Source organism: Eublepharis macularius, chromosome 11 (genome assembly GCF_028583425.1).
Source record: "Eublepharis macularius isolate TG4126 chromosome 11, MPM_Emac_v1.0, whole genome shotgun sequence".
Lineage (NCBI taxonomy): Eukaryota > Metazoa > Chordata > Lepidosauria > Squamata > Eublepharidae > Eublepharis > Eublepharis macularius.
This window is the reverse complement of record NC_072800.1, coordinates 36,524,282-36,551,755: the sequence shown is the minus strand read 5'-3', so window position 1 is coordinate 36,551,755 and position 27,474 is coordinate 36,524,282.

Below are 27,474 nucleotides of genomic sequence, written 5' to 3'. Positions count from 1 at the left end.
TTAGGGGAGCAAGGGGAGTGTGCTGCAATATACAGCTTGGAGAGCCATGTGATCTCATACTTTCCTAACAGTGCAGCATTTCTACAACAACCAACAAGTAGGTCACAGAGCTTTAGGTCACAGAACTGGGTGACCTGAAGAGACGTCTGAAAAGACATTGGTGGGAAACTGACACTGAATCTGATAGAGCATATAGAAACCATTGGAAGACCTATGAAGAGGCAGTGATAATGGCAAAGAAATGTTATTTCTCAGCAACAATTGCATTGGCTAGTTCATGGCCATCGCAATAGTTTTAAGGTATCTAGACATCTTCTGACTCCAAAATTTAAATCTTTACTGGCTCAGGAACAATCAGCTGTGACACCTCACAAAGTTTTTTACTGATTTAATAGCATGAATACACTCTGATGCGGATGCCAGCTGTAATATAGGCCAGGTGGAAGAAATGCTTAATCCCCTTATGGACCATTTTGACCCAATTACAGTGATGGATACTGACAGGATCCTGGCTTCTGTGAAGGCTACTCCTTGTGCATGTTATTCAACCTCAGTTTAAAGCCTGTAGGGGAAGACATTCGTAACTATGGAATTGGATGTCATCAATATGTGTACGCCATCCAGCTCTTATATCATGCTATCTAGATCTCCTGAGTCTTGAGTCACTGCCTGACTACTGTGGTCAAATGTGATGCTGGTTGGGAAGGTGGAGATCTCGAAGGACGCTGTGCTCCCCACTTTCAAAGCAGTTCAGTTGACCCTTGTAGGCTTGGTTAAAAGCCTAGGCATTGTACTGGATCCAGCATTGCTGCTAGAGAAGCAAGTAAATGCAGCTGCAAAAAAGCTTCCTCCAACTCAGTCTAGCCTGGAAGATGACTCCGTCCCTTGACACGGCTGATCTGGCCACCTGGATTCGCACCACAGTAATATTAAGACTAGACTACTGTAATGTACTCTCTATAAGTCTCCCCTCAAAGCCAACTCAGAGACTCCAGTTGGTGCAGAAAACCACAGCTTGATTATTATCAGGTGCTAGGCAGAGCATGCATATACTTCCCATTCTGCAGTCACTCCAATGGCTACCCATCAGTTACTGGTCTTAATGCAGGGTTCCGGCTATCACATACAAAGCTGTTCATGGCCTTGGTCCCTCGTATCTCCAGGACCCATCTCTCTATGCTCCACCTCAGCAGCTTTGCTCATCTGAACAGAGCCTTCTTCAGGTGCTACCGTGCAAATGGATGAAATCAACCTCTGCCCATACATGCATATTCTCTGTTGTGAGCCAAACATTATGGGATGGCCTGCTTGATGAAATTATGAGGACTCCAACCCTTTGGGCTTTCCACAAACTATGCAAAACTGAATTATTCAGGAGGGCTTGTTTACATAGGACGGTTATACTGAAAGGAAATGGTTCAGAAAGCTGCTTTGGTAAAGGGACAGGGAGACTGTAAACTATAGTACTGGATGTTATCTGTGTAACGTGCTCCTACTAGGAAATTTCGGCATGTCATGATTAATTGCTTATGTTTTGTTTCAGCTCTGTATCAGACTTTGTTTTCAAATTTCTGCATTTTAAACTCTGTTGCATTGTTTACGGGATGTTCCAGCCATTGATCTCATTGACATATACTGTGTAATCGCCTTGAGTCTCAGAGATAAAGGCAGACTATAAATAATGTAAATAAGATAAATAAAAAAACGAGTATCTCCAATGGGTCTTGTAGAATATCACCCAAGTTTTGTAGCAGGACTTAAATTTGAAGTTTGGATCAAAGCCAGAATTGGATGACCCCGAGAACTAGTTCAGGAGCAGCAACAGGGAAAGAGAGAAGCTCTTTCTACAGCTTGCCTCAGAAAGACATTTTGATCAGAAATCCCGCCTCTCTTTTTGGAGAAGTGCCTGCAAGCAGAGGAAGGGGCCCAGTCTTGGAATTCCGTTCAGCCCCAGCAGAGAGCCTCTGCTTTGAGAGAGGGAAGGCATTGAGAAACAAGTGATTTGAGGATTTCCCTTGGATATTTTGGGGAGAGCTAGAAAGAAACTACTTTGCAAAGCATTGTAGATGCAAAGATTTTTGTTGTATTCCTGATCTGTTTTGTGTATTTGTAAAGAAAAATGCTGCTGGATTTCTCGAAAGTGCATGAAGCAGCACAAGGCAATCAGAAAGGAGATGAAAGCCAAGGTAGAAGAGTTTATATAAACACCTATGGTTAGCCGGCATCTGTCTTTCTGTTTTTTTTTTCCTTTTTTTTTTCAAATTCAATACATACATTCCCTCAATATCTAATTAACCCTATCCCCCACCCTTTTCCTCCCCCCTCTCTATCGACTTCCAACAGCTTTCCAACCCTTACCCCCTCTTATTACTTGATAATTCCCTTAGTCTAAGCACATTCTAATTTTTTTCCAGGTATTCTATCATATATATCAAATATCCTATCAATATAGCATGCTTCTATCCATTATACTATCAATATAGTATAAATCTTATACCCCTCAATATAGACCAGTATAATATAATATAATATAATATAATATAATATAATATAATATAATATAATATAATATAATATAATATAATATAATATAATATAATATAATATAAACAAAAGTCTTAGTTTAAACATATTCTATTTCTTTTAAACATATATTCTATCAAATATACTATTGTCATTATAATATGTATTAACACCCCTACTGTGCACCCTGCCACCAATGTGGCACCGCACACAGCACCATACTGCACATTCATTATATAATATACAATCTAATCTACCAACTTAATAGTATATATAGTATGCCCCATCAGTATATTTGTTTAACTATTCCCTTATTCATATACTCTGATAAAGGTATTACTTATCATAACCTCCCTATCTTATTCTTTAAAAAATCAGTTCTAAATTTCATCCCTCTTCTGCTATATTATAATCCTAGTTTAGATTAAAATAGATACAAATTCTTAATGGTAAAGTCACTTCTCTCTTCTGTTTAAAATGTCTTATTTCAAAAGTTCTCAAACTGCCACAGTTCTCCTTTCACATCCCATTTTTTTTCCAAAAATTGTTTCAGTTTCACCCAGTCCGCCAAGTACTGTCCTGGATCCAGGTCTTTAAGTTTTCTTGTCATTTTATCCATCTCTGCCATGTACAGCAATTTGTAAATCCAGTCCTCTACAGTAGGTACTTCTTGCACTTTCCATTTCTGCACATACAGTAATCTTGCTGCAGCTGTCATATAAAATAACAATGTTCTATTTTGCACTGGAACTGTTTTGTGCAAAACTGGCCAATGCATTTATTTCCCGTGTGTATACTGCTTCAGTAAGTGCAAATAAGAAATAATATTTTGGAGCGTTCTCACTCACATGTATACAAATTGTATACACATGGGATATATGTGTATTGGCCTAATAGGCACAAAATGGCAACCACGAATATCAAGAGGATCGTCCCACTATTGGGAATATCATGCCTTCCAGTCTAGCAGAACACCTCCCAGCATCCTGCTTCTTTGCCTGCTACCACCTCAGGTGCCAACAGAAGGAAATGGGGGGGGGGGAGAGGAGGGGTTGGAGTGTGTGCCAGTGCACTAAGATCATTTCTTGTAAAAACCAGAAGTGACATTGTGGGTGCTCTAGCATTTACAAGAACTCTGTGGTAAAACCATGGGATTTTTGTTAATTCTAGAGTGTCTGATAACATCACTTTTAGTGACGTCAGCATGCTGGCACAATGCTGGCATGCCAGACTCTCCCCCCCTCCCCACTGCAATTTCTTTGGGGAGTTGCCAGTTGTGGCCTGGCAACCTTACCCATTATACATGTTTGGAAGGCCAAAATGAATGTCTGAAAAAGGCTGAACAGTAAACACTGTCTTTTTGTACTGCTAATTGGTGAAAGGTTGAAGGGAGATTGCAAGCCAAAAGGCAATCTATGTAGCAGGAAGGGCAAATGTTGTTTTTTATATGGGATTACTTATCTGCTATGTTTTTTTAAATTTCTTCCTACACTGTTAATTTATTCTTTTCTAGGAAATAAACAGCCAGTATAGCTAGTCAGGAGCCTAGCCTTTTTGAAAGGGAGGTAACATAAGGAGCTTGGGATTTGTGAGTAACAAAACGTTTGAGCTAAAGGCCTCTTTATTCAATAGGTAATGAGTATTGTTCAATATTCTTCCTGCTTTTGTGGAAAACACTGCTTGCGTTGTGTTCTCTGCTTGCCCTGCCTCTCTTAAAGTCACTTGCTGATCAGTTCCGATACCACAAGGGCCCTCTGTCACTCTTGCAAGCAAGTCAGCAGCATGTCGGTGCAAGGACCCAGATATTCCCTATGGCTGCCATTGGCTCAGCTTCTTGGATGCTAAAGAATGTTTTTAACATTTATGGTCAACTTGGGATCAGTGGGGAATATTTGGTATTGAATTCTGAAGGGTGTGGGCAGCATGGGACTAAATGAAATACTGCTGTTGCCATTTGATGGGGTTGTGGGAGGGTGGAATCACTGGAAAGCTGGCAACACCTGTCACTTCTGACAAATAACTGGAAGTGTCATCACATCACTGACATGACACTCTAGAATTTGGACAGAACTCAATGGTATTTGCAGGAAGTGATATCATACCATCAACACAATATCGTATCGCCTACCCTATCCCACTCTCATTGATTGGCAGCTGATGGCTGGCAATCCTATGCCTGATTGAGTTTTTGTTGAGTTCATTGAAATGTCATTTTATGGGTGCCAATCAGTTAACAGGTCTTCAGACTTAACAATGGAAACTGACAGATAACAATAGTGGTTTATAAGGCTGTGACTAATTGGCAGCTTCGCAAAGCAATGATAGTGCCAAACAGGAAGTTTGTGCATTGAAGGGTGGGGGGGACTTTTTCTTTCAGAGCCAGTTTGGTGTAGTGGTTAAGAGCAGCAGGACTCTAATCTGGAGAACGGGGTTTGATTCCCCACTCCTCCACTTGAAGCCAGCTGGGTGACCTTGGGTCAGTCACAGCTCTTTCAAAGCTCTCTCAGCCCCATCCACCTCACAGGGTGATTGTCATGAGAATAATAATAACACACTTTGTAAACCGCTCTGAGTGGGTGGTAAGTTCCCCAGAAGGGCAATATATAAATCAAATATTATTATCGAATGTTATTATTATTGTGTGTGTGTGTGTGTTTTTGCTATACCACCTGTGCTGATCTAGCTAATCAGATTAAACGAGCATCAATCAACACCATCCTTGTGTCGACTGAATGGAACAACCTGAGTCAAACAACAACAAATTGTATTTTGATCATCCATACGAATGAGCAGCTGGAAGCACTCTAAATGGGAAGTGGTTCCGGCGACTGTGCGTATGAAGCTGTGATAGCATGCAGCGGCCTGCAGGTGTTGACAGCCCCTGGATCCCCCAGCTTTTGGGAGAGCCACTGAGCTGTTAATAGAATTCTGACAAGCTACTAACGAAAATTAGTATTTGTAATCTACCTTGACGTGGCCAAAACCTTTAATGTACGTCCAACCCAAACAGCAAAATAAACTCGTTCACTCACAAGTTGCAAGTGTTCTGATCAGGATTAATACTAGCTTCTTAATGCCAGGGTTAGTGAATATCATTGCAGCACATGATGTTGTTGCCAGTGCTTAATACTGAAATCCATTCATAATGTCTTAGCTATGCAACATGGGCAATGCGGTCTTACTTGTTTAGGGAACAGGACTTCTGTAAATCTCTTGCACTTTAATCAAACACACCTACACTCTTTAAGGTGGTGCTTCTTGGCAGCATTTTCACTCATGGCTTTTCAAACTGCTCTTGGTTGGCTTTTCATGTGTTGTGTTTAAAGCACTGTGTTGCACTTGAACTGTTCAGAGATCGGTAGGGGGCATTATTGCCTCTGATAATTTTTCTTTTCAGTGCTTCGCAGTCCTGCCATTAATAAAAGCATGTGAGATGCCTGCAAAGCAATTTTCAGGTCCAGTTCTGAAATCCCTGTGCTGGGGATGGAATATATGGATAAACTGCCCTGAGGAAGAACTTCAGAAATCCACGGATTCAGTTCTGTAAGGCCTGATGCTTGTCAGTTTGCCTGTGGACTATGAAAAAAATGAAAGAGTCAGAAGATCAAAACCTTCTAGCTTTATTCTACGTGGTCAGTGTTGCTTGGAGTTTGTTGGGGACCAGCTCCAAATAGCATAGAAGTGCTATGACTGGAACTTTAGAACTGACAAGGCGCTGCAGGCCCTCCGCAATATGGATTGGAGCTGTGGCACTAGAGAAGGCTAACTCTTCACTCCTACCATCTCCCCGCTAGAAAATAGCTCCCTTCAGGCTGCTTTAAGACCCAGTAAGTTAAAAAGACATGATGGATTTCTATTGCATCTGCCTTTTTCCTTGCCAGGCATTAGGCAATGCTGCTGAGAGATACCTGAGAGTTCCCGAAGAATTCCTCTGGGCCCTCTTCTAAACACTGCCACCCTCTACAAATGACATTGCTATGCATTTAGTCAACACACTCATACATTTCCTCTGCATGTAGGTGCCATGTTCACAAGCCAGCAGTTGTGTGGGGGCAGAGGTCTGCATGTTTTTTTGCTCCCAAGCCTCCCCCCCCCCGGCCAGGTGAGTGGCGGGGGGGGGGGGAAAGACTGGGAGTGAGGGATCTCCCACCCCACCGGGGGACCTGGCAGCCCTAGCTAAGACCCTGGAGAGTCATGGCCAGTCTGAGTAGACAGTACGGACTTGGATGGACCAAGCATCTGATAGTACGAGGCAGTTTCATGTGTCCGTATGTGTACATTTCCCAGCTTCTTGGGTCTCCTGTCTCCCAGCATTTCCACCCCCACCCCCCACCTCAGCAGCTCTGTTCCCCAGGCTTAAAGCAGCATGGGGCATCAGGGCAATGGTCAAGAAAGGAAAAGTTAGCCCTCCCTTCTCAGTGCCTAAGCTCCAGTTGCCGTCATTATTTCCTCACAGCTGGAACCTTTCTGGAGTTACAGACCTGAACCTTCACCATCACACGGAGTTTAGCCCAAAGTGTTACTCTTATACAGCACCACTCACAAGCATCTTGGCTATGATCCACGGGTGGAGCATTAAGTTCCCCCACTGAGAAAAAATGCTCATCCTCTGTTGGGGACAGTCCTTATTTTCTGATTCCTGTGACAGTAAATCCTTGCCTCTATCTGGCCCCTGTTTCTGTCTTTAGGAGATGCCTTGTTAAAATGTTTAATGTAAGCTGTCATTCTTCAAGGCGAACCTCTTCCCTTGGTATCTAATTTGAGGGGGATCTTGACTCATGTTATGTTATCACCCACCATCCAAGGAGCTCAGGGCGGTTTGCATGGTTCTCCCCTTCTCTGTCTTATCCTCTCAACAAATCCATAAAGTCCGTTAGGCTGAAAGAGAGGCTGGTCCATGGTCAATCAGTGAGATGCATGGCTGAGTGGGGATTTGAACTCAGATCTCCACAGTCCTAGTCCAACACATTAACTGTTATACCACATTGGCAAGCATGCACATGAACACTCTCGGTGCAATCCTAAGTAGAATTATGCCCTCAATTGACTTAGAAAGTTATAACTCTACTTAGGCTAGCATGGTAGACCTGTCATTGCCTAGTGCAGCTACTAAGTTATATTTTGGACTGTTGACAGCACTGTAAAGCAGCTATGTAAGGCAGTTTTAATAAAGCCAATACATATCATCTTTGCTTTTAAATTAGATCCAAGCAAGCTGTGGCAGAGTGCATGAATATAGTAGATAAAGTATAACTTTTGGCATGACTTAAACAGTGACCCCATAGGGATCCCTAACCTTGTTGAACCTGTGGACACTTTTAAAATCTAGGGCTCAAAATGACATTGGGTTAGCAACGACTGTTTGTTCCACTCCTGGCTCTGTTCTATTTTATTTGTCTTATGATTTTAGTTCTTCCTTTTTCTTAGTTGAACTGTCTAACTGCATTAGAATGGCCTTCTGGAGACATGGATTTTAATAACAATTGGCTTTTATCTTAAGAGTTGGGAGATATTAAAGTTGGTAAGTTTGCCAGCACATTTATTTAAAGTATTTGCATCAACTCCTGTTTAACATCAGCTTCAAATGAGCTAAAAAAAACCTATTTTGAGAATAGCTGCAGGAGCTAACCAGACATTAGAAGCCCAAGACATTAAAACCATGTCCACATGTGTCTCACTGAGGACTCCATGCAAGTGTTTCCAGGTTTGGGGGGGGGGCATTCCACAACTGGGGTGCTGCCACAGAGAAGGTTCCACCCCTAGCTACCGCCTTCTGCAGGGAGAGCAACCTGTGTAGGATGCTAAAGACAATGAGCCAAGCTACGCCTGACACGAGTTGGACACGTGTCAGTTTCCTGCAAGTTTCAGGAGGAGGCAGGTGTGTATGTAAACAGGTAATCCTTTTTTTTAAACAAAACAAAATAAACTTTTATTTAGTCAAGAAGCATGAACAGGTAATCCTTGAAGGCGTAGCTTCATGTTATAGTGTTAAGGGTCTGCCCCAGGTGCTTTCAAACAGATGTACACTGGAAGTTCCCATTTGAAACTTAGGGTTAGATCCAACCAGCTTTTCTATTCAATCTTACCCCCTCCCATTACATTGCCCATCCCACAAGGGATTCTCAGCATAGCCTCATTTGGGAGTTAAAGAGAATCCCTCCTTCCTTTTTCAGCAGCAGAAAAAAATGATTGGATCCAACCCTTGGATTCTTGGTAGTTTGCCAGCTCTGGACTGGGAAATTCCTGGAGCGTTTGGGCTGAGCCTAGGGAGGGCAGAGTTTGGGAAGACGAGGGAACTCAGTTGGGATGTGATACCATACAGTTCAAAGTAACCGTTTACTCCAGGGGAAATGATCTCTGCAGTCTGGAGATCAGTTCCGGGAGATCTCCAGGCCCCACCTGAAGGTTGGCAACCCTAATTTTCAAATATGGGGAGGGGGATTTAGTTTCTGAACCATAAAGCTCAGGGAGAATGGGCTGGGAATGGGATATATGGATAAACTGCCTTTTCTCCTGCATGATTTTCCTGATCTGAAAGGACCCTGGGAAGCTGCATTTATCCTGTTTGGGAAACTGAACACATACGGATGAGTGACGCAGAGGGTTGCAGTACCAAGGTAGAGAAAATCCTTTCCATTTGAGGTCTGCCTGATGCCATTCCTTCTGTCTTTCTGTCTTAGGAAGAGAGTAAATCCATCCAGCATAATTTTCATTGGCCTTTGGTTTGTTGATATGGACTGGAAGATGTAATTGCTTTTACTACTGGTCATTTACTGGGTTTGGATTTGCTTGACGTTCCTGCTGATTTTTATGTTTGGATTCTGTTACTGATCTTTATAGTTATGTGCTGCAATTTTGATTTTTCAGTTTCTTGTAAGTGGCTTTCTTTCTTTTTTTTCTGAAGAGCAAGGTAAATTAATAACGGAACAAAATAAAACATTTTAACCACGGAAACACACCTCGAGCGTCAACTGATCCATTAGCCTTGTAGGCAGGCGAAGTCCTTTCAGAATTTTTTTGTACTGTCTTTTCATGGCCTGTGACCATTTAGCAGGCAGCAATTTTCAGAGGTATCTGGTTGGGGTTTTTTTCTGACCAAGTGAACTGAAATCTTTTTCAGCTAATCCAGACCCTGCTGTCCAGTGTTTAAAAGGGGGACATAATGAATCTGCATTAGGGATTTGTGGAATGCAACCTACCCATTAGTGATAGTTCCCATCCGATGCTTTGTTGCCCACATTTTCATATTAGACTTTGCTCACCTAGCCAGTCTCGACACACTCTGGATTTAAAAAATGTCACTCTTATAATTTCCTGAGTGAGGCTATATGATAATTTTCTGACACTGTAAAAGCCACAAAGAGACTGTTATTTATCAAACTCACAAAAGAATCAGAGGAAGGGCAATAAATGCAAAGACCTGACCCCTTTTCATTTGGTTTCTCTCAACACATCACATGATAGTGACAACACTTACTTTTAGTCTCATCTGTCATAGCAAAACTGGAAAAAATGCAGAGAGGGCAACTAAGATTATTAAGAGGTTGGAGTACCTTTCCTATGGGGAATGGCTGATAGTTCTGGGCTTTTTTACTTTAGAAGCACATGACAGAGGTTTATAAAATTATGCATCATGCAGAGAAAGTCGTTACAAAAAGCCTTTCCCACAAGACTAGAATTCAGGGTATCTAATAAAGGGCAATGCCCTGACCTGGATAGCCCAGGTGAGCCTGATCTCGTCAGATCTCAGAAGCTAAGCAGGGTCAGCCTTGGTTAGTAATTGGATGGGAGATCTCCAACGAAAATGAGGGTTGCAGAGCCAGGCAACGGCAAACCACCTCTGTTAGTCTCTTGCCATGAAAACCCAGCCAGGGGTTGCCATAAGTCAACTCTGACTTGAGGGCCCTCTCCACCACCAATGATGGACTTATTTATTCAATGAGTCATTGTGGAATTCACTACTTGTGGATGTACTGAAGGTCATGAGAACAGAATGCTTTAAAGGAGGGTTGAACATATTCATGGAGGAGAGGTCCATTGATGGCTATTAGCCATGGTGAGTAAAGAGTCCTGGGAGGTAGTATCAGGGGCCTCTATGCGCTGTTCGTTGGCCCTCTAGGGCAAGTAGTTTGCCACTGTGTGAAACAACATGCTGGACTAGATGGACCAATGGTCTGATCCTGCGGGGCTCATCTTACACTCTTATAGAAAGTCAATGGCATATACTACTAATGTTTATGTGTCTTCAGTCAGCCTCATACTCAGTTATTGGATCACACAGTTGCATTATCCAAATCATTATGTCAGAATTTACAGTCTTCAAGGAAGAAGAGGTATTTTCAAATTGTGTGTATTCAAGTCCTGGGAAATTAGCTGCTGGATTCGTTTTAAAAATCCAGTCCAGAGTTTCTCCCATCTCCTTTGGAACATCATGGCTCTTCAAAACGCCTTTTAGAATTTGTAAGATTCCTCTTGATGTATATCCTTTTTAATTGATTTATTTATTTTGCAAGTAGAAATCACAGGAAGCTTGTTTTCCTACCGGATTCTCGTATGTTCTGTAACTTCTATACTGATCTGCAGGTGTTCTTTTGATGGGATCTTTTTTAAATAACACACAGTGGGATACTGTGGATGTTTGTGAAAAAAGTAGAAAGACTCAGCTGGAGCATGAAGCACTGTGTGTCTCATGCTGTCTACCTCTCGCACTATAGAATATCATATTCTTCTTATTTTTGAAGGGAAATATGGTTGATTTCTCAAGATTTACTAAGCAGTACAGCTATGGCTGGAAACAAAGGTGTGCAAGTCAAAGAGCTTTTATGCTGTATAATGTAATGCTATCGTCCACAGGAGCAAGATCACAGACATATTTCCTGGCCCTGGTGCAATGCAGCTAGTAATGTGTCGTACTCGTTCAGTTAGCTGGAACAGGGATGAACCGTGATAGAGCACATAATTTGCATGACAAACGTTTCTGGTTCAGCCCTGGCATCTCCTGTTGAAAGATCTCAGGCAGCAAGTGCCAGGGAAGACCTTTTTCTGCTCTAGTCTCTGTAGACAGAGCTGCTGCTAATCTGAGTGGACAGGCTAGTCTGATCACTGTTTGGGTTCCGGTTCCGGCCGTTCATAAAATATGAATTGTCCCATACACACAATTCATCAGCACAAAACTTTCAGGCTGGATGGAAATAGAGAAGAGGATATGGACCGTTTTCACACTGCTGACCGGCCACAGAACATCGCGCCAAGCTCCTGGAACAACAGCATCTTCCTGGCGCAATTTCGCGTGAAATCACACCAGGAAGATGCTGTCATTCCGGGAGCTTGGTGCGATGTTCCGTGGCTGGTAAGCAGTGTGAAAACGGTCCATGGTAAGGGAGGAGGTTAACCAACATTCTATTCACCACCCCAAGATCCAGACTATCCCTTGAGCAAGTATAGCACATAAAACAACAACAATCCATTAAACTCAAGACAGTGTCAGAGAATAGCTTTTTCCTTCCTGGTCAGACCGGATGACAGAATTGTAACAAGTCCTTTGATGATCATCACAGCACTGCATCCAGCACATGCATATTACAGCAGGGGAACTGGTGTATTGGTTAGAGTGTTCGACTAGGAAATAAGAGAACTAGGTTCGAATCCCCATGCTGCCATGGAAGCTTGTTTGGGCCAGTCACATGCCCTCAGCCTAACCTTCTTCACAGAGTTGTTGTGTGAGGATGAAATGGAGGAGAAAAGGGCAATGTAAGCTGCTCTGGCTCCCCATTGGGGAGAAAGGTGGAGTATTAATGAAGTAAATAAATAAACACAATCCCCACACAGCACACAGCCACATTGCTTTCTTCCACAGCTATGCAACGGAAATAAAAAGAAAAGAGGTGACATGAAACAAAGATGAAATGGTACGTATTGCAAAATGGAGGACTTGCAAAAAAACAACACTTAGGGTTGTGTGCCAAGAAAAAATTCATTATAATTTAAGGTTCAGGATTTGGGAGGGAAATGTTTACTTTGATTTCAGATTTTCAGGTAGGACATTATTGTTTCTAGGTTCAAATTTATGTAGTTTTTTGGGTTTAGAGTTTCGGGACCATTTTTTTCAATGGGGAACGTATTCAAGGGTCTGGGGCAGCTATTTATAAAGATAATGGCATGAAATTGGCACAGAAGACAGATTCCAGCAGATGGAGCAAAGGGGTTCAGATTTACAGATCCCCCAAGGCAGATGCCTCTCCGCACAGATGCACTCCTCTCCATTGATTCCCATTGGAGGGGAAATGGCAGCCAAGCAGCAGCCTAGCAAGGGAGCGCGGGCTGGCCACCGACATAAAAAAAAACAACCAACTTGTCTGCATTCACTTCATTTTCCCACTCTGATAGTGACTGACTGACAATAAAAATATTTACCTTTCTGCCTAAAACTCTTATGTTTGTCATCCTTCCTTGCTGCGGTCTGTTGTTTGTTTCATTTCACAAAATGAAGGAGGAGGGAGGGAAGAAGAACGGCCGCTCTGCCACTTTCACTATGGGGTTCTTTGGAAGTGGGACTGGATTGGCTGCTTTTCACCCAAATGACACAAGAATTGCAGGGGAAATGGCACTGCCTGTCCACTAAAGACTCTCCCTAAATTTCAGTGAATTGGACCAAAGGGGTCCAATTCTATAGGCTTCTGAACAAGGTGCCTCCAGGCATCCTACTTGTAGATAAAAAATGGGCCCTGACCCAACAAAGGAGGGAGGGAAGCAGAAGGAGGAAGCCAGAACCGCAGTTCTGCCAAGCCCTGCATTGGCCAGGAGCTGCCTTCCGCAGGCCACTGTCAGGGAAGTTCAGAGAAACAAAGAAAAATAAGATGCCTGCAGATGGTGATGGTAAGCACTCAAACAGAAAAAATTACATGAATTTTTAAGAATTCTGGATTTGTGTAAATATTCTGGAAAATCATGGTAATGACTCCATTTTTGTGTATTTTTTTGGCTTGGAAATTAGGGTTGCCAGGTCCCCAGGGGCTCAAACCGGGGGATGAGGGCATTGTAGTGGGGTGTGCATGGGAAAAACTTACCGTGCCTGTGCACAAGGCCATCAGCTGATTTTAAGCCAAAATAACCCCCACAGGGGCCTTCCTTTTGTTGTTGCGCCAGGAATGACATCATTCCCGGCGCAACAATGAAGCCTCGTCTTGAATGTGCAGGAGTGTGCTCCAGACTAGAGCTCCCGTTTCCATTCTGCTCACCTTTCCCCCCCACCCATTGGCCAGGTAAAAGGCAGCAGTGGGCAGGGGCTGGGAGTGGGGGATCCCGCACCCCAACCAGGGAATCTGGGGAGCCTTCTTGGGAACTCCAGAATGCACACTCCTACAAAACACAAATACGACAGTCTCATAGGAAAAAAGAATGAAAAGAGGTATTTCCTATCTAGAGAAAGCAATAATTCTCTGTATGGAGAGAATACAGCAATGACTGTAATTGTATATATATTTGTATTGCTTTGTATTCATGACCAAAGTGTTACTGTGATATTTACAATCATGGCTCAGTCCTAAACCCTACCATGCTGCTGTTTCACTGACAGGATCCAATGCCAGCATTTATGCTTTCCACAGAGAAAATAAATGCCACAAAAGACCCAGCCCCAAGGAAGGGAGAACGTTGCAACTCCACTGGAGTCCATAGCAACAGTGTCAACCACCACCAATCATGGAGTAGCCTCCCAATGACATTCCCTACTCAGCTCACTCTCAGAGGTCTGAGCTGTTTCTACACTACTCACCTTCATCCGGAATGAGGCGCAACATTGTGAAAAAAACAAGGAAGATAGTGTCTTCTTGCACAAGTTTTGCGTGACATCATGCAAAACTCACACAACGTCGCGGAAAACTCGCGCAAGAAGACACTATCGTCCACATTTTTTTCATGACGTTGCGCCCTGTTCCGGATGAAGGTGAGTAGTGTGGAAACGGCCCTTGTAATGCAGAACTCTTTAGGCGTGCCCTTGGCTTTATGGGTGTTTTTGAAGTTAGTGGTCTCGATTAGTTTTTAAAGGCCTTCTGTTGGTTACTCGCTTTTGGTCCCAGCTATCTGAGAGAAACGTCTGCTTATAAATGCTCCAAATAAATAGCAAAGGTTCAGATGGGCTATTTCAAGTTTGCAGCTGTTTGCAAATGAAAGAAGACATGGCCACTAGTACAGCATCACAAGAACATACAACAGCGCATTCACAAAAGGCATCCCTTGTCCCTGCGATAGCTCATGGGGAAGATTTTGCACCATCAGACCCAATCAGTGCTAATTGGCTGACCCAGACTCCGCCCATTTTGCTTAGCACTTTCCCACATAGCTGGATTTCCTCTGCTGGATTCATGAAGATAATCTCTGCTGGCTTCTGCTAATCGTTCCAGAAGCTCTTTACTCTTAATCTCAGGGGGATGGGTTCAGTGGAGGGATGGCAACATGGGAAGTTACTAAGCAAAATGGTTGGATCCTGGAGACACGTACCCTGCACCATCATGGAATCTGTATGGTTCATCACACAAGCAGTGATTAAGGGATTGTGAACACAGAACAACCTGTCCATCCTCAGGTTACAGACCAATTGTGCAGACACTGGAGGATCCTCTCAGGGCCAAGCTAGAAGTGACGAATTACATTTGAATGGCAAGTGAACAGACTCACATGTATTCCTCCTTGTTCACTTGCGCTCCACTTGAGCTCCAGTGGAGCACTAGTGGAGTGCAAGTGAACAGGGAGGAATACATGTGAGCTCCAGTGGAGCACAAGTGGAGCGCAAGTGAACAGGGAGGAATACATGTGAGTCTGTTCACTTGCCATTCAAGTGTAATTCGTCACTTCTAGCTTGGCCCTCAGTCATGTCCCAGGGTTAGTCCCATGCTGAAGACAGCTGAGGTTTCTACTGAGCAGAGGGTAGGCAAACCTGGCATCTCCAACCACAGTAATTGGGAGGGGGCAAATAGAATAGCAAAAACAGATCAAATTAATAAAAATATAATGAAAACAGTTTTTAACAAAAAAATAAAAACAATTTTTTAAAAAATGTTCACATTCCTGAAAACATTCATATCCATGAGGTTTGTATGGTACTAGTGGAATACATTGTGTTTTTATGAAGTGCAATTCATTAAAGCACTGAACTTGGAACTTTTGGAGTGTTTTGGTCCCCCATTCCTTATTAAAAAATCATATGCAACATTCTGTTTGCTGTTCTATGTCAAAAGACTTTGAGATCAGATGGAAGTTTCTTTGCTCTGTAAGATCCACAGACACAGCTGGAGTTCAGCACAGATTCTCTGTAAGCTTTGCATTATATATAAAAAAAATTATTGCCTACATCGAAGCAACCAGCTTCCCAGCTGAATTCCTCAGAGATGAATTGCTAGGAGCCAGAATGTATTTATGGAAACTTCACTTACACAGGTGATTTTGACCAACTTTGACTTCTGAGCGTTTTGGGGTGTTTTTTCCAGCTATTCTAACGTCAGTGGAAAGGTTTGACTCTATGAGTTTCAGCTGTAAAAGGCACAAAACTTGCTAAGTGTCTCTGCTGATCAACACATGAATCAGTATAAGAAATGCATATATTTTGATGGGGAGGAAACTTGCTTTTTTGTTTTAGTTTAAGAAAGAAAAGGACAAGTAGAAACATTGGAATATCTATCAAGAAAGGCATGATTTTTCTCCATTTCCTTTTTCTATGTTAAATGTAAAAAAATGTATCCATCAAAATCTAGACCCAAAGTACTGGTGGAATAAAATATCCTTTTCTGCCTCTGAAAGGATGCCATGTAAATGCTTCCCTGTGTCAGCGGCTTTACACAGTGATTATAAAATATGACTCACATGGATTTTTTCTGGGGGCAAATGGCATTGATGTGGAGTTACATGTCAATACAATTACAGAATATGGCACTCAGAGCCAAGCTACAAGAGATGAATTACACGAGGAGGAGCACATGAAGGGAGTCACAATGTTAGCTGGGAAGCTGAGTTTTAAAAGAGATCAGAAGGCTTTGTCAATTTCCCCTCTCTACAGAGCCAGGGTTTGTTAATTTCCTCTTTGCCTCTGGAAGGCTCTGTCAGTTTCACCTCCCCTTCTAAGAGGGGAAGAGGAAATCAACAAACCTTCTGAGCAGCATCTCCCTGGCTCTGTAGAGCAATTGCTTTTAAAACTTGGCTTCCCAGCTAACATTGCGACTCCCTTCATGTGCTCCTCCTTATGTAATTCATTTCGTGTAGCTTAGCTCCCAGTTTGACCAGTCTGTGTCTTTATACTACAGCACATGAAGCCTAAAGAATTGTTAGTCATCAAGAGCCTACTTGCCAAAAAGGACCAAACCAGGTTTCAATTTCTTCTAAAAGCAATTTTATGAAGAAAAAAATCCCCATTATTTCTGGAGACAAATGGAACAGCACACTAAAAGCTGTACTTGACTGACTGGAACCAGTCTGGTAATGAAACAAGAGCCCTGCCCACACGACACATCTGTATACAGATTATAAACTTAAGATAGGGGCTCAGACTCTATCCCTTCCAATACACATCATTCTAACCATGGCCCCTCCTATATGCAATCAGGCCCATATCAGCATAGGTTCTGTGCCAATGTGGTGCTGAATGCACATGGACAGGACTAGTGGTGCCATCTTGTTCCCAGTAGCATACTTATAGTCTATACGGATTGTGTGCTGAGGTCTAAGGTCTCATAAAAATCAAGATCAGACAGATGGGCGGACAGATGGACGGACGGACGGACAGACAGACAGATAGATAGATGTCATCACAATACAGCAGTGGTATGGAACAGAAACTTATACAAATTAAGAAATAAATTATGAAAACTGTCTTCCAAATATTATTGGATGGTTGCTGTTGCTGGAGGAACAGAAATGGTACAAGTGGCCACCTGCTCCAAGAGGTTTAAATGGTTAGGCCCCTGGAGCTCTGAAGATAACTCCAGAATCAATGAACACTCCAAGAAGTTCATAGCCTACCTAGAAAGGAGGACCTCTGGAACACACAACCAGAGATATTGGCTTAATTTTTTGTAAACAATCTTAATAAATTAACTTAATTTGCCTAGTACAATGTACGTGGGTTCATGAGGGCCTTAATTACCATTAGACATGGGCATGAACCACAAAAACAAACAAACTGTGCAGTTCGTGGCATTTTCACGAACCAGGAACTCCCACGAGCTGAGTCAAGTTCACGAACCGGTTTGTGGTTCGTTGAGTTTAAATGCCCCTTTCTGGCTGCTTAGCAGCGGCAGGGAAAGGGGCATTTAAACCCCTGGATCATTTAAACAGGGGCTGTTTAAATGGCCAGTCCAAGTGGTGTGGAAATGGCCATTTAAACTGCGGGTGGGGCTTGGCTAGCTGGCCAGGAACTCCTGGCCAGGCAGCCAAGCCCCGCTGTTTAAATGATCAGCTGCTTGTTAGGGATCTCCCCAACAAGCAGCTGATTCACAGGTTTAAATGCCCCTTTCCCTGCTGCTTTGCAGCGGCACGGAAAGGGGTATTGCTATTTTAAAACGAACCAAATGAACTAGTAGACCAGTTCGTGGAAAGAGCTTCTACGAACCACTGGTTTGTGAACCATGAACCGGGGTGGTTCGTGGGTTTTTTTGGTTCGTATTCAGGTTCATGCCCATCTCTAATTACCATTCCCTCCATCTCCCACACACTCACATATATCAATAACAATCTCTAATTCTGTACACAGGTTTATATAGCTGTAATGGTATATCTCATCAAAAGAACTTCACAACACGAGAATGAGGAGGTTGCTGGTAAGAACCACTGTCTAGAAAGTATTTCTAAGAAGCACGCTGCACCTTGATGGTTGAATATTCCATGTGGGATTGTCAATAACAGATGAATGAAGCAGGTTTTCTTGATGGAGTGGCTGTCATTCGAAATATTAGCAACCACGCAGAACCAGGAAAGTGTAAAAATTTGGTTGCTACATAAATAATCATTCATGGCGTTCATGTCAATTATCGTCTGAGCTGTAAAGGAGGAGATGAGGGATAATCATGACAACGAGGCTATATTACAGCCATGTGCCTATTCCAATCAATCATTACTGGCCTGGGTAAGAGAGAATTAGTGTCAGCGTGAGGAGATCATTCATCATCATTCCCAGAATTTCAAGCCATCAAGTGATTTAGCTAATGTAGCATTCTTACAGCAGTATGTTGTTTTATTTTTTTAAATTCTGCAATATATTCATTTAGCAAGATGAGAGCAACAGCAGATTTGGTGAAGGGGTTGCATTCTCTCTTTGCTCTTTAGTTTCTACTTCAAGGTGACTTTAAATTGCCACAAAATTGGCCACAATTAGGAAAGGCCTGGTTTCCTGTAGGATTTGAATGGCACATCGAAATGGATCAAAACTAGCCCCCAAACTGGGCTTGCAAATGTAAGAGTTTAATTCTATTAAATAGGGATAAAGATGAGTTAACTATGATGAGAGGATAGCTGAAGCAGCTGGTGACTCAAAAGGATGTAAGGGCTACACAGTTGAGAAACTCAACCAAGGACTAAGCTTTGGTCTTTTTACAGAACGCATCTGCTGTTAGGATACGCTTGTAAAGGCAGGAGCGTTGTTTTTTCTTTATCTGTTTGGTGGAGGGCTTAGAGTAGGGGTAGTGATAGTATTAGGGTTGGCAATTCCAGGTTACGAAATTCTTGGAGGTTTGGGGCGGAGCCTAGGGAGTTTAGGAAGAGGTTCAGCAGAGATGTGATGCCATAAAGTCCACCCTTTGTAGCTTCCATTTTCTTCCAATGGGAGAAAAATATTTTAAAATACTGGTGATGTTTTCTGTGCCACAATGTCATTTCCAGAGAAAATTCAGAAGAGATGTCAGGTAGCTTTAAGGAGTGCCAAAAACTCTATGGTAAACCATAGAGTGTTCAGCAATTTCTAGAGCTACTTGACATCACTTCTGGGTTTTTCCTGAAGTGAGGTCATGGCACAGACGATGATGCAGCCCTCCATGTCTCTGCTTCTGAAGCTCCTGCCAGTTGCCGAGCATGGTTTGGTAACCCTAAGGAGAATGCAGCTTTTTAGGATAGACTGTATGGCATCACATCCCTGCTGAGCTCCCTGCCCTCCCTGAATTCCACCTGCCCACCTCCAAATCTCCAGTAATTTCCCAAGCTGGAGTTGGCAACCCTAATTGAAGCTATAACCACTTCCCAGTTTCTTAGAAGATAGTTTCAGGTGGGTAGCCATGTTGGTCTGTAGTAGAAGAGCAAGATTTGGATCCAGTAGCACCTTAAAGATCAACGAGATTTCCAGTATATGAGCTTGAAGAGTCAGAGCTCCCTTCAATGGATCTGATGACGGGAGCTCTGGCTCTGGAAAGCTCATATCCTAGTCCGTCTTTAAGGACCGGAACCTTGCAGTTTCTTAGAGCAAGTCTTTCTTAATGTTCATGCTTTTAACTAAAATTTGCTTTGAGCAATACATTATAGGGTGTAGTTTATTCTGAGAGCTCAGTTTTTAACTTTCTTCTCCAATGGGACGCTAGATCATTATTTACACATATATCAAACCACACAAGCTAAGGGGAGGAAGTCTTCAGCTATTAAAAACCTAGATTTTCCCCAAGGAGCATCCACTTATCAGGGCCAAAAATTTCAACATGTACAGCCTTACATTCATTTAGTGAAAAGATGTTTAACAATCTTGTCACCTTTGGAATATCTTATTGTGCATTCAAACACTACCTAATGTGCAAGATAGTAGCAAACAACTGATTGTTATTCTTTGGCAGGGCTAAAGACTGAATCTTCTTTGATTTAATGGTTTAATGATGGTATGCGTTCCTCCCTGTTCTGTTCCCTGGTGCTGGATTTGAAAAGGCGAGTCACTGGTCAGTTTGATATTAAAAGCCCTATTTGATCACAACACCCTCTCCTTTAAGCTGGACAAGAGGGCAGAAATACTCCCAGAGAGCTATGGGAAGATGACTGGGGTGGGTGGCTGGGATGCTGGCAACAACTGAGGCTGCCAGGGGCTGCCAGGACGTAGGCCCAGGCTGAGAAGCAGGGAAGATGGGCTGGGAGAGCAGCTGCCTGGGGAGACATGGCAGGGCCAGTCTCTAAGCCAGGCAGGCCTGCTGTGCAGCTCTGTAAAGGGGGTGGGGCTCAGTTGGCAAGCTGCACCAGCAGAGTGTCTAGCAAGCAATGCCAGCACAGTAGGGTTGTCGAACTCCAGGTGGTGGGTGTAATTCTCCTGGAATTACAACTGATCTCCAGGTGACAGAGATCAGTCCCCCTAGAGAAAATGGCTGCTTTGGAAGGTGGACTCTATAGCATGACAGAAATGTCTTTTACCCAGGGAACACACTGGAACGGTGTTCCGGAACATCTGAAAAGAGATCATGTGGGTTTGGCACCCCCCAGGGTGATTCCTTTTCCTCCCCACTGCCTCCCCGCTGCCCGTGTCTTTAGCAGCAGGCAGTGGCGGAGGCACCACCACCACCACCACCACCCCATTACCGCCTCCTGGATTCCCTGGTAGGAACCCAGGGCAGGGGGTGGCCCCACATGGGGGGGCTGCACGAGGGGGGGGGCCGTATGGCCTGTCCTCCGGGCCTGCAAGCGGTGAGGGCTCTCCAGAGGAGGGTAAGCTGCTTTGAGTTCATTCTGCTTTATTTTCATTCGTGACTCGTGAATGAGAGAGAGTGAGTACAAGCCAAGCTGCTGGGGCTGGCTCTCCAGAGGAGGATAAGCTGCTTTGAGTTCATCATCGTCACCATCCAGTCATTTGTAACCACTTTAATATAGTCCCATTCCTTATCCAATTGGGAATGTCAAACAACTTTTCTAGTGTAAATTAGTTTCTAGCATAAATGTAACTTATTTATATCAAGTATATCGTTCCTCCCTTTATGTACCCTCTAAATCCAAGTCAACATTCTTCAAGGTTATCACTAAAGCACATTTCAAAAGGAGGGAGTGTATCAGAAGTTAGTGTCAGTAGTTTTTCATTCTTTTCCCCTTGGAGCATTATACCCACTGAGGTCCCATCCCTTCCCAAACTCCTCCCTCCTCAGGTTCCACACTTCAAATCTCCAGGAATTTGCCAACCTGGAGCTGGCAGCTCTAAGCCCCGGTCTCCTGAGCTCGATGTGCACCAAAGATACAGCCCTTTGAGGTCCCAGGAGAGCAGTGTTGCCAGCTCTGGGATAGGAAATTCCTAGAGGTTTGACAGTAACAGCTACTTTCGGTTTATATACCACCCTGCAGGACAACTTAACACTCACTCAGAGTGGTTTACAAAGTATGTTATTATTATCCAAAAAAACAAATAAGTGGGTACTAGATAAAATCAAGCCTGAATCTTCCCTAGAAGCTAAAATGACAAAACTGAGGCTACCGTGCTTTGGTCACATTATGAGAAGACAAGATTCTTTGGAAAAGTCAATAATGCTAGGAAAAGTAGAAGGCAGTAGGAAAAGAGGAAGACTTAAAATGAGATGGCTTGACTCAATAAAAGAAGCCACATTCTCCAGTTTGCAGGATCTGAGCAAGTCTGTTAATGGTAGGACATTTTGGAGGTCTTTCCTTCATAGGGTAACCATAGGTCAGAGACGACTTGACAGCACATAACACACAGACACATTATATTATTCCTTGTAGTTAAATATTATTTACCAACAGCATTAAGGGTGTGTGTGTGTGGATGGGTGTGCAAGTGCAGAACCCTGTTTTAACTTGACCTTCTGTGGCTCTGAATCGCAGGAACACTGAGGGGAAAGCCCTTGCACCTGTTTAGTGGCACAGGCTTCTTGCACATTATTTCATATCCCGTATTCCGGGGTTGCGCTCTGGCCCTGCTGAAGTTCCCAAGCCTGGATCCGCTCTTCAAACTCATCCGGGAAGAGAGCGCGCCCCGCTACCTCTCGTCCTTCATCATCTCCAAAGCCAGGAACAAATGTGGGGGCCAAGGCAGACCGACTACATCTCCCAGCGTGCACCTCGGCGATGGGCAGAAAAGCTCGCCCGACCATGCCGGGACTGAGCATGAGCGAGCGCGGTGTCCTGCTTGGGAGCCGCGCCGGACTGGAAGGGACTGGCTGGGAAGCAGAGAGACGCGCCGAGAGAGCCCGGGCGCAGGTGCCGCCGCGTCAGGGAGGGCAGCCGGGCGGAGAAGTCCCTCGGAGCGGCTGAGGGCAGACTTTGCGCCTGGCGTCGGTTGCGGGCGCCTTCGTGCCAAGCAAAGTTGTGCGTTGCCGCCGGTGGGCGGGGTCCCAGCGCAGCGCCGGGCGCCTGAAGCGGCAGCCGAGGAACAGCGGCGGCGGCGGCGCAGCGACCGGAATTGCTGCAGTGTCCGAGGAACCGGCGGCGGCGGCGGCGGCAGCAGTAGGAGGTGAGAGTCGCGTTGCCGTCTGGCCGGCAGAGGGAGCAGCGGGGACGGGGCTGGCGGCCGCCTTAGTGGCTGGCGCGGTCAGGGGCGCTCGGGCAGGCTGCCGGTCCGTAGCCCAGATGTGCGGAGAAGCAGAAGCCTTTCTGGGCTAAGCCCCCGACGGTGGCTTTGCGGGGATGGCGCAGCGGGGAGGGAGAAAGGGCTGCACAGCCGGGCGGGGAGAGCTTGGTCTCCGCTCGGAGTGGCCCGCGCTCCCCACGCCTTTCGGCTCCCGAGGCAGCTCCCTGCCTGGGGGAGCGCCTTCTGTTTCGGAAGAGTAAATAAGAGGAATCTCCCTATCGCGTGTGAGGCTGGAACAAGTTTTAGAGGCTTAGCGATGAATTGGAATTTTTAAAAAAATCTGTGAACTACTTGATGGAAAACATCGCCGGCACGGAGCTTTACACCACCGGGGAAGACGTAAACGCTCAAGCCCTGCTTCTGTGAAGGGGGAAAGAATTGCAGTATAGACTCTTATACTGCTTTCAGACCCTCTCCTTACTTTGTTGAAACAGGATCTCAAGTGCTGTTCTGTTATCTGAATGTAAATGAGATGAAATACAGTCTAGGACTCTACATCACAGGCATGAGGAGAAAATTATTTAAATAGTACGAAGATCTCTCCCTAGTCTATAACTACCACTCGGGAACCTCATAATCTACTGCTTCTTATAGTTCCCTGAACCTTTGAGCATACCCACCCAACCCCACCCCACCATTTGGTACCCTACATGGCACTTCTCATATTTGTGCCTTCAAGTACCAGTCAGTCTACTTTGAGTAGACAGTGAAGGTTTTCACCAGCAAACATGCATCTTCGGATATCTTGTCACCGAAAGGCTCTGTAGCCAACTTCCCTTCCCCGAAAAGAATCACGTCTGGGGTGATGTGAGGCTGTATGAGAGGTCTGTCTGTCTCTTGTGTTTGACCTCTGATGGCTTTTCATATCTGCAGGCATCCCCTGATGTTGCAGAGTGCTGAATTCTCTTGGAAACATTATGTTAGCAGAGACCTTCAAGGATTTCTCCTGGCACGTGCTTGGTCTATATATTGATAGAGACTCACTACTGTCATCCACACTGCTCAGATTTCTTTGCTTATGAATTCAGATAAGCATGCTGATCTTTTTCAGATTTGATTCAGGCCAGTGGCTAATAACTTTTGTGTTTCCAAATGGGGTGTGTGAAAGGGCTCTGGGCTGTGTGTACTTCCTTGGGCAGTGCTGGTCGTGTGAAAGCCACTGTTACAGCTTGGCTCAACGATCATGGTTGTAGCTTTTGAAGTAGAGGCCAGGAGGACCCAGGCAAAATTTGCAAACCATTTGTAATGACTGTTTTCTATCATAATCCTCCAATACCAACTAGATTGGCAAATGCCTAACCCTGAACATTTCAGTCCAAATTGCTACACCGTTCGCTTTTTCTTAACACACACCCTCTATCAGTCTGTCCCTATGTTGAATGACATGCAGCATAAAGTCAGAGTGCAGTCGTAAGGAGGCTGATTCAGAATCCTGCTTGAATCTAGTCAGCGGGGTGTTCTTAAGACCGCACTACTAGTCAGCTTGCCTGTCTATTTAATCCTAACAAATGCGGGGAGAGGTGGTATGTGAAATTCTGGAATGCTATTTCAGGACTATTGTACCCTCAAACCTTTGGCTGCATTTGCACAATAAGCCACACAATGTAACCCTTTGCTCATGATGGGCATTAGGGGAGCAGCTGTAGCGGAGGTAGGTGCAAAATCCCCATTACCTCCCGTAGAAAGGATCAGGAAGTAGGTGTAAGACTTCTGCCTGAGACTCTGGAGAACTGTTGCCGGTCTTGAGTAGACCATACTGACCTTGGTGGACTAGTAATCTGATTCAGTATAAGGCAGATTCATGTGTCCGTGTGTGTGTAACAAAGTCTACTTCTGTTCACATACTCTCTTGCCTCTCCGTTTATGTGTGTGCATGAGCTGGGAACAAACTCCAGTTTGTCCGGTCATCTGCATTTGGACATCGCAGCCACTTGGACCTTGACTAAAAGCTTCCAAAATTAGGAACTTTTCAGCTGTGCTTTGTGCGTAAGGGAAAGAGGGAGGAGGGAGCGGGGCAAACAATCCATGCTGATCCTTGTCACTAACAAATAGAGGGTTTTGTCATGACTTCTGAGTGTAGCTGTAGTTTCCAAGTCTTACAGTGTCCCTGCAAAAAACAGGGTGACCTGATGGTTCTGTGGCTGGGTTGAATATTGAACCATGAACCTACTTTTCGCTCATAGCCGTGGCTTGTCTTCATGGATGGTGTGCTTGTCCATGGGTTGACTGACAGTCAGTGGGCTGGGTTTTTTCACATACATTGTTGTTCCTAAGAATCCATACAGAAGGTGCCCATCTGGGAAGAGTGAACCCATCCCTAGTGGCTGCTTTGAATACGTATTCACAGTCCTCTGTCGTTTTTGCAGCAGCCTAAACAATGGAATGTTAAATTGATTGTATTGATCTGTTTTTCACAAGGCAAGGTCAGAAAACCAAAACAGCAACAGTGAAAAATACACTATTTGTTCATATAACATTGTTATAATGTAATGAAATAAACATAAATTACTTATCTGGAAGCATTGCTGATGGGCCAGATACCCTATTTTCCTTGCAGTTTATGTGATGCAGACATGAATGTTTGGGGATAGGAAAAATCTTCAGCCACTGTTCTTTTCTCCAGTTGACGAAGATTCTCCTGGGACGGTGATGTCCAGAAATGAATGCTGTATTGCAGATGAGATTTTAACATTGTTGAACAGAACGGGAATATTGCTGGCTGAGTTATGGAAAGCAGTTATTTTGTCAAATGCAACCTGTAGTTGATAGATGCAAAGTGTGGCAATAATCTTCGTGAACAAAAAGCTTTCATAGTAAGATCTAGGATTAAGGCTGCATTGGTGGTGGAAGCACCATTAAGTTGCAGCTGACTTACGGTGACCCTGTAGGGTTTTCAAGGCAAGAAACTAACAAAGGCGATCTGTATAGTGACCCTGGACTTCCTTGGTGGCCTCCCATCTCAGTACTAACCAGGGCTAATCCTGTTTAGCTTCCAAGATCTGACAATATAGGGCTAGCCTGGACCAGCCAGGTTAGGGCTACAGTTTCCTATTACTGAAGAGTTAGTCCTACTGAATATAACATAATGTACTTCTTAGCAAATGTGCATGAGATTATGCTGTAAGTCCCTTTGAAGTTTGGAAAATAGAGGTATTTTGCAGATCACAGGTCTGGTTTATCTTTGTTTATACCGTACACATTTCTTCAGAGGAAGTTGGGAGCAGTGCAGGAAGGTTGGGATTTTAATTTGTGCTTGACAATAGCCTGCAGTTGTTTAAAATTCTAACGGGGGCCTTCTTTCTTTATCTAGAATCTCTTGTGGCTTCACACGCACACTGTCTTGCTTTCAAAATACTTTCAAACAGTTGTCTATAGGGATGACATTGGCAAATGAGATTTTTGAAGGGGATTACCTAGAAGGAGGCCTTCTAGGTAATCTTTTTGCAGACTAGGGTGTGACTGGGAACGAAGTAATCAGCATAATGAGAAAAGTTTCAGTGGATCTGGTCGACTGGTTAATACATCTTCTTTCAAGTGTTTAGTTTTGAGAGCTGCTGTGGCAAAGTCAGATTAAGAGCAGAACCACAAGTGACAAAAGGCACAGATTGGACACTTGTCTGCTTCCCTCAAGTTTTGATGGGAAATGTGGGCATCCTGGTCTCGCAGCTTCGCTCTCTGACTGCTGTCCAATGGACTTTTCAACTGTCACTTGTCCAACATTCCGCCAAGTTGCCTACATTTCCCATCAAAACTTGAGGGAAGCAGACAAGTGTCCAATCTGTGCCTTTTGTCACTTGTGGTTCTGCTCTAAGTTGACTTGGGATCAAATCGCAATTCCGTCACAAATCTCAGTGAGTGACTTTAGACAAATCTCTCTCTTTCTGTCTGGCTGTCTTATTTTAGCCTACCTCACAGGGTTTTGGGGAGGATAAAATGGGGAATGAGCACTGTGTATGTCTCTCTGAACTCCGTAGGAGAACAGCAGGAGAAAAATGTGATAGGCTGATATATTCCTGTTGGTACATGGCTGCATCAGATACTGCTCAGTGGTTTGAGCCAATACCTATCAGTATATGAGCAGAATGAAGAAGACAAGTGATTAATTATTGAGAACTAGCAGCCTTCTTTTAGTAAAGTCTGTTTCTTTTTTTCTTGGCCAAAACTGAGGCAGAGAAGATTTTCTGTATTTGGGATTTGGAGAGGGGTGAGTCATTCGGATCACCAGGCTCAGGAAGGGCCTATCCACACACTGCTGTTTATAAAAGGGGAAACAGACTGTGCTTGCTTGCAGGCCCTCTTCCCTAGTGACCAGTCCAGGTTGTTGGAGGGCCTCCTGAAATTCCCCTCCCCTTGCCCTGCACATCCACATCCAGAAATGAGAGAGCCCACAGGTGGTACTCATGTTACTTGGCAGCAGCACCAAGGCATCCTGGGTA